Source organism: Haliotis rufescens, unplaced genomic scaffold (assembly GCF_023055435.1).
Source record: "Haliotis rufescens isolate VD_foot unplaced genomic scaffold, xgHalRufe1.0.p SCAF_5, whole genome shotgun sequence".
Taxonomy (NCBI): Eukaryota; Metazoa; Mollusca; class Gastropoda; order Lepetellida; family Haliotidae; genus Haliotis; species Haliotis rufescens.
Window position 1 is genome coordinate 34933486 of NW_025964223.1, and position 7781 is coordinate 34941266.

Sequence of the window (7781 nt, forward strand, 5' to 3'; positions counted from 1 at the left end):
CAACCGAGGGTCGCAGCCGACTTAATTGGCTGTCTACGCACCTGGACAAAGTCAAAGTCAAAGTGTTGTTTCAGCTCTCCTCATGTTCAGAAAAGTAATACAGTTGATTAGCTAAGCAGCCTGTGTTTTTTGCTTTGCTCTGAGGTAATTAATCTGTGATCGTTGTCATCACGGGTCGGTCGGGTAGCCTAGTGGTTAAAGCGTTCGCTCGTCACGCCGAAGACCCGGGTTCGATTCCCGACATGGGTACAATGTGTGAAGCCCATTTCTGGTTCATCATTACCGTATACTTGTTCATTGTACCTCATTGTAGCACACTCAACTTGCAAGGTAAATGGAAATTAGTAAGGAAGAAGCGAGCCTATCTCCAATGCAGATGCACCATATGCAAAACAGTGGACATTACTCCGTTGTTGTTTTTCTTGATACTAATTCCTACCGGTCATTATTTGTCGGTTGTTTCCAATGGAAAGAGACGGACCGACGCGCCGAATCTGTATACATGTACATAGACACACTAATATATTCATCTATAATTCATTATTAATGATTTATAATCTTTAATCTGTAAGTTTATCACGTTAGAGACCAGGGTTCAATTCCCCATATGGGTACAATGTGACCTGGCAGGAATATTGCTAAGGGCGGGCTAAAACTACATTCACTAAAATATTTATTATCCTAAACGCGTATGAATGGCGTTAAAGTGAACAACGTTAAAGATAAATTGTAAAAACTAGTGCTACATCACTGTAGCTCACCTGGATATATAGTTAACAGTTTAACATATTAATAAAGATGTAATGCAATTTGCTATCAATATTGATAATCAAATATTTTCTGCATAAATACTGACAAAAAGTATAATAATAATAAAATCTAATGATCTGAACAACATATGATGTCATCATGTGGAGAAACCTAGCTGCCAAAACTCACCTCCTTCAGATCTGACAATTTCGAAGGAGAAGTTTACAGAGCCAATGTATTCAGAGATTTTAAGAGCATGATCAAGGTCAAAATTTAAAAGATTCTAAAAGATGGCATACGTGTGTTGAATCCGCCAACTATTTATGGAACTAACTTCTTACATTTCAGATGTCTGGACTCCTTGTCCGCACCTGATGACAAAAATGAATCGCCTAGTAACCTCCTTCAATCTGCCTCAACTTTCATCTGTCAACAACCATCCAGAACTAGACTTCCACCAGTAGACAACCTGCTTCAACTTCCTTGATGTTAAAGTCAACAATGATTTGATTCGAACTGTTTTTCCTGGCCAACTAAGAGGCCATATGGGCCCATAGTTCAACATGTTTACAAGTTATGCGTGTGTGTTTTGTAAGAATGCATGATGCATGTACAATGCGATATTTTCAATTGAGAAACATTTGAGTTTGACATGAGCATGCATGAGTATTTGGATAAGATGTAAACGTCTTTGGAATATATTTGTATCTTAACTGAAGATAGAGCTTACACACAAGAATGATATTGATTTTCTACAACATTAAGATTACAATATATACAGTACATATGTTGTTAGACTCTTGATAAAGGCCTTTATACATCATTAAATCATAATAACCTGCTCTGAATTTAGCTAGCGAGCCTTTTTTATTGTAACATAAACTATATATTCTGCGAGTATTAATTCATGTTTGAAGAGAGAATAGGTATATGTACATTTGCTATTTCTTAATTTTTCTATCCGAATTTGCTGAAAACAATCATTAGCTCTTTGGAGTACCAATGACAAACTTTTTGACATTTCCAACACCCTGATCCATCCATGTGTATCCAAGCCCTAAACTGAAAAGGGTAATTTTTTATTGCGTGAGTGACTGGCCTATTGATCGAGGTAGACCAACATGATGTAGGCTTTACTGGGTATCGCGTGGATGGAAGAGTCGTTAGTTTTAACCAGATATTTATACAGCGTTTAAGCGAAAAGATATACTGACACATGCCCAAGTACAATACCATTTGGGATGGAGGATCGAACTTCATTTATGCATTAAGACGAATTATTTATATACGACAATATTTTCCATAATCCTACACTCCATAAAGTAAAATTGACATTATATTTATATAACAAAAAATGAAAGTATAAATTACAGGGCAGATTGTCATATTTTAACACATTTTGCAGGATTGACATCAACAGATGTTGAATGTAGACATTCATTCCAACTCAAAGTCCTCGTAAACAATATTCCAAGGTAAGTAAAACATGGAACCAGCTCTTTATCTGCATCTTTGTATATCCATTTCTTTAATTTCCCCCCGTTTTTAGAAACAAAAACTTTAGTTTTATTTAGATTGACGGACAGTGACAACTTGTTACAATATAATTCCAAAATGTTGATTTGGCGTTCAAGGCGAATTATCGAATCAGAGAAAAGAACAAAAAATAAAGGAATATTAAATATTAGATCTGGATATAACTGTATGTAATTTTTCAGATTTAATCAGTTTCAAGAACAAATTCATTGAGGAAAAAGGAGAAAAGAAACGGGCTTAATACACAACCCTAATTAGGTTCAGTCAGGTTTTGTCTCGAAAGTTTGGGTGGCTTTGTTTTCAAGTCACTGTCCCAAACGAAAACTAACTTAAGTGTCTCAGTGTATCAACAACTTAACTTAATAGTGAACCATGGTCAAATGATTCCTGTTGGTCGTATATCAATCACTGATTTGACAGATTACTGCAGTGGAGTTAGTTTTTGGCTCCGTTAATTAGTGACCAAGCCATTGATTTCTGATATTCTTCAAGAACGTTTGGGAAATAACAAGGTTTTCTTACATCCTGAGTTTATAACAACGTAGCTTTTGGCTTGTGAATATGTGTCGTTTAAACTCTGGGAATTTGTGCTCTTGTAGTCCTCCTACAAGAATAGTATATAGTGATGCCAGTAGCACGGGATTCGGTGCCTTATGTGTTCAGTTTGAAAAGGTGTTCCATGGACAGAGGTCAAAGACGAAAATGGAGCTGAGCTCCACATCGCGAGTAAGCTCAAGGCGGTCTTCATGGTGTTGCATAGCTTCCTGTAGTTTCTAGGTTCCCACCAGGTGTATATATAACCTCAATATAGTTGTTATAGACAAAGGTAGTATTACTGAGGCAGTAAACGTTGTTATAGGCAGTAGTTGATAGTAAGAGGCAGCAAACGAAGGAGTCACAAGGTGCATTGGAAAGACTAACTCAGATTTAAAATATAATCAGGATTTAATGATTCGAGGATTTTTCAAATTCCTCAAATAGAGCTACTTACCATCTCATTTAATTCCCTCTACATTTGGCCTTTCACTTTTTTTCGGACTTCCTGTTACCGCTTACCAAGTGAAGTTTGGAAATATATTACCCCTGCCAGAGCGTAAATGTACTCTTTGCAATCTATCCGACATTGCAGATGAATATCATTACATTTGTATATCCATATTTTTACTCTGAACGTACGATATATCCACCTAAATGTTATTCAGTTCAACCAATTATGTTATTTTTTCATTGAACAAAAGACCGGGATCCGGGGTAGAATAGGTCTTCGGCAACCTATGCGCCTTAAAAGTCGACTAGGCTTGTAGTAAAAGGCGACTAACGGGATCGGGTGGTCAGGCTTGCTGACTTGGTTGATGCATGTCATTGTATCCCAATTACATGGATTGATGCTCATGATGTCAACCACTGGATTGTCCTGTCCAGACTCGATTATTTACCGACAGCCATCATATAGGTGGAATATTGCGGAGTGCGGCTTTAAGCAATAAACAAACAAACAGTTATTAAAACTCAGAATCATAAAAAACTAAGCAAATTATGTAATTTTATCATGATGTCTGAATAATTGAAACATGCATTTTATGCTCATTTAATATTTATTACACGTCAAAGTGTTGATTGTAAGTGGCTGCAAATGAATGAAGCGCTAGTAAAATACCAAGTGCTCTCGTTTCCAGATTGTTATTATTGACAGTTTGCGACAGAAACCGCCCTTGTAATATAGTGTTACCTGCCTTAGTTGTTGTTGGGGACGTTACAGTTTCTAGAAGACTGACTACCTATATAAAGCGAGATGATGGTGATTCGAGGCGTTCTACGACCTGACCTGCGTCTGATCTACCTGCCCAATGCGGACAGAATACTTATCTGCTTCCAACACGTTTTCTGGATTCAAGAAGAGAGCATGTGCTTCACTCAAGACAATCGACTGTGACAAATTCTGGACTGCACCGTGCACTGACCTTGTAATAGGGCCTGTATTTTCATAGCCGCTGCCATGAATTTTTCCCATCGTATGGACTTTTGTGATTGTAATCCTAACTATGGGTGTTTCAATCTACTTTAATTATCCCTTGATATCGATCTTGTTGGTTTTACTGATTTCACATTTTAGTTCGGTATGTACAGATTTCTGTTCCTGTCGTAGGCATAATTTTTATCGCATCCCAGACACGTTCTATGGGGGGGAAGTTCTGGAGGCTAGGGAAGCACTGCAATTGTTATTCCGACTAACAAAGTCTCTTACACGTGTGGGCGGCTTCTACTCTGCTGCAACGTGACATTACGTTCTTGTATTTGTACAAATGGTAGAACATGATCTCAAACGATGTCGTCCCGGTAGTGTACGCCATTCAAATTGTCATCAACGATGATGAATTGTGTTTTCACCAGCCGAATATGGTTGACGTGACGTCACACGTGGACGACCAGATCCTGGCAAGTCATGAGTGTTGCCCTACTGTGGATAACGTCTCCACAGAGATGATATTGTGTCATATCAGAATAAAAAATGTCTAGCAAATTGTATCAGCACCTGACAGCTAAACAATCATTGTGTGCTTTTCACATTAAGAAAACACGTGGTATCATCCTCACAATAAACATGCAAACATCCAAATTGTGCACCGCGCCGCGCGAAAGATGCATTATTTAATTTCTAAACATAATTATTTTTATTGAACTTTATATCAAGCGGAGTTACTTCTTTCCGTTAGTATGTATACCTTCGTATGAGGAAGCATACGTTCCAAGTCGTTGTGGATGTGAGCTATTTGGTCTCCAGGATTTGATGTTTGTACTCTGGATAGATTTTTCAGTCTGATGTGTATTCATACTCTGTATTTTCTTGTTCATTTCAGGCGTGTTGGAAAGTGTTAATGCTTACGTGAGATCCACTCTTCCAGAAAGTAAAAAACCAGTGATAGCACTAACGCAATTCCCCGGACTGGTTGTTGCCTTTGTTATTGTTTTTTCCCTGGGAGTACCCGGATGATACGCAACGCAACTGAGCGTGACCAGAGACTGGGCTACCGTCTGCAAGGACAGCTAAATAAACTTGGAGGCTGGAGGCAATATTTGTTTTACGCATTTTTGAACACTGATTAGTTTAACCGTGAACTATAAAGATTTCGACAAAAGGCGCATGTTAATTAAATTTCTTCAGCCTAAACAAACAGACAAAAAGAACGGCGGAGCTCATCGTATGCCGTCATTTGGAAATACCCCAGATGGTTATAGTTTAATAATAAAAAAAAGTATCCATGCAGTGAAAGCATTTTCGGATTTCGGATTGCGTCGATAATACGATGACTACTCACTTGTTGTCATCCACGTTTTCAGGTATAACCCTACACTTGTGTATTTGTCGTCATTCACTTGATGCTCAGTTAATGAATTTATTACAGGTACAATTAGTGGTAGCACCACTAAGATTACCTGACAAAGGTTCCCATTTGGCATTTATTGTGTCTGGGGTAATTATTCAATCTAAATCCAGGTTTGAAGTGAGGTGAAATGTGTGTTATGTAATATGCACGTGGCAGCCCAGCAAGAGGTGAATGATCAGTTCATTTACTTTTTTTGTAAATCAACGGATCGTTCCTAGTCATCAAAGGATTAACAGAAAATACGTTGATTGATTAATCACTGTTATCTCGCACAGTGGATATGTCAAAAGTGAGTGTTTACATGTCTAGGTTTACTAAAACAAAGGGAATACACTCATATCATGGCGTGAAGTGCCGATGTAAAAACAAACATACTTTGTTCAAAGGGTTAACTGATAATACGTTGATTGATTGATCATTGTTATCTATCACTCAATGGATTTTTGGGGAACCATGGACGTTATGAAAATAGTTGTCACGTGGGCTTTCTCAGCCGACCCTTGAGACTTGACACCTATGTGAAACACCTGAAACAATCTAAGTGATCAGTCGAGAAAGGAACACGGGTTATAATATCACGAAACGATATATATCTTTAAAAATATTTGATTGTTACAGAGACACGTGACATCGAATAAGTTTCTTTGTACAGCTGCAGACGTTTGGGATATTGTTCCTTTGTGTGGATATTCACGGATACATTCCTCGAACAAGGAAGCTGCCCAAAGTTTATACACATAAATTTGGTAGGTTGTAATTATGGTATTTGCATTTTGTTTTCCTTCATTCGCTGTAGCATTGAACCGATTCGTTCTTGTTCCTCTACGTCTTGGTTGGGAAATTCTTCAGATTGACTAAAATTGATTAAGACGATCAAAAGGGCCTAACAACATCACAACAGATTATTATGTTGGATTAGAAGCCAAACAACATAGAAATGTACTTTTCAACGTAACATTTTCAGTCTCTTGGTGATGACATTAAACATCAAAATGTTTGGAATTCGTTATCATAATAATACAGATGGAAATGTTTTTCAGTCACTTTGTAAAATAACTGAATATTAAGGCGTTTAATAAATTTGAAAATGTTACACATTTTGACAGTAAAAATATACACACTATAAAAAAAAAGCAATGCTCAGGTGAAATATTTACTTTGTGTTGCAAGTCAAAATAGTGTAAACGAAAATCGCAAAATTACCAAGCAAGTGACTTATCAAAATTTCGTCACCATTACCGATGCTACCCGCAAAGATACCTACATTTCCTTATTATCTCGAAAACTGTATTTCATTTTGTTGATCAGTGTGACCATACGCCCTTATTACTACCCATAAAAGTGACTAATGCGCTTACGAATAGCGCAGCAGAGGTCGCGAACTAGTCTAGATTTTTGCTATACATCCGGGTACTCACTGGGAAAAAACAATAACAAAGGCAACAACCAGTCCCGGGGAATTGCGTTAGATCAGTGCCCCTTTAACTGAGCTGTTCAGGCTTCAAAATCTAAGTCCTCTACTTCCGATTATGAACGGTTTAGACAGTGGGGTGAATACCACCTCATTTCCGGTTCTGTTCCCAACTTTATCTACAGCCTTTTACATAGGGTAGTGATGGTTTTCCTCATGTCTTATTAGCATTTTACAGCATAAGGTATGTTGATGTTTTGATTGGTCGACCAAGTCACACCGACAATACTCTCGTTAAGGACGTATTGGGGGCTGCTGAACGGAGGTTCGCACATCTTGTTAGCAAGCAAGAACAAGTAACTCTTTCTTTTATTTATCAACGTGTACCCCTTTCCCAGATTCAAGAGTTGAGTTACCATCGTATTACTGGCTTATACAGGGTCTTACGATCCTCTGAATTACTTCGTATTACTGATTTAGACACTGTTTTGTGACCAGCATATGGTGGTTGGTTGATAATTTCAAAGCCTTACAAGGAAGGAATTGTGTAATACTGAAATATTTTGTATTAGACATTACATGTCCGATAGAAGTATATTCCCCAAAACATGAGTCAACTGATCACTGATCACTGCACCTTGTTCAAGTTTGTCCATTTTCCAGAGATCACAGACCCCTGCTTATGTTACTCTCAATGT

General features: G+C 37.7%; 1 long non-coding RNA gene across 2 annotated transcripts in view; it reads left to right on the top strand.

Annotated features, from left to right (window-relative positions):
• Nucleotides 1-5228, top strand: part of LOC124114717 — a 75156-nt gene extending 69928 nt beyond the window's left edge. Inside the window, exons 3-5 of one of the 2 annotated variants that reach the window (XR_007218353.1) lie at nucleotides 1099-1341; nucleotides 2156-2225; nucleotides 5145-5228. This is a non-coding gene — a long non-coding RNA (uncharacterized LOC124114717). Of the gene's footprint in view, nucleotides 1-1098; nucleotides 2226-5144 lie in introns of both variants that reach the window. The other variant, XR_007218352.1, reaches the window with a different exon arrangement.
• Nucleotides 5229-7781: the final 2553 nt, after the last annotated feature.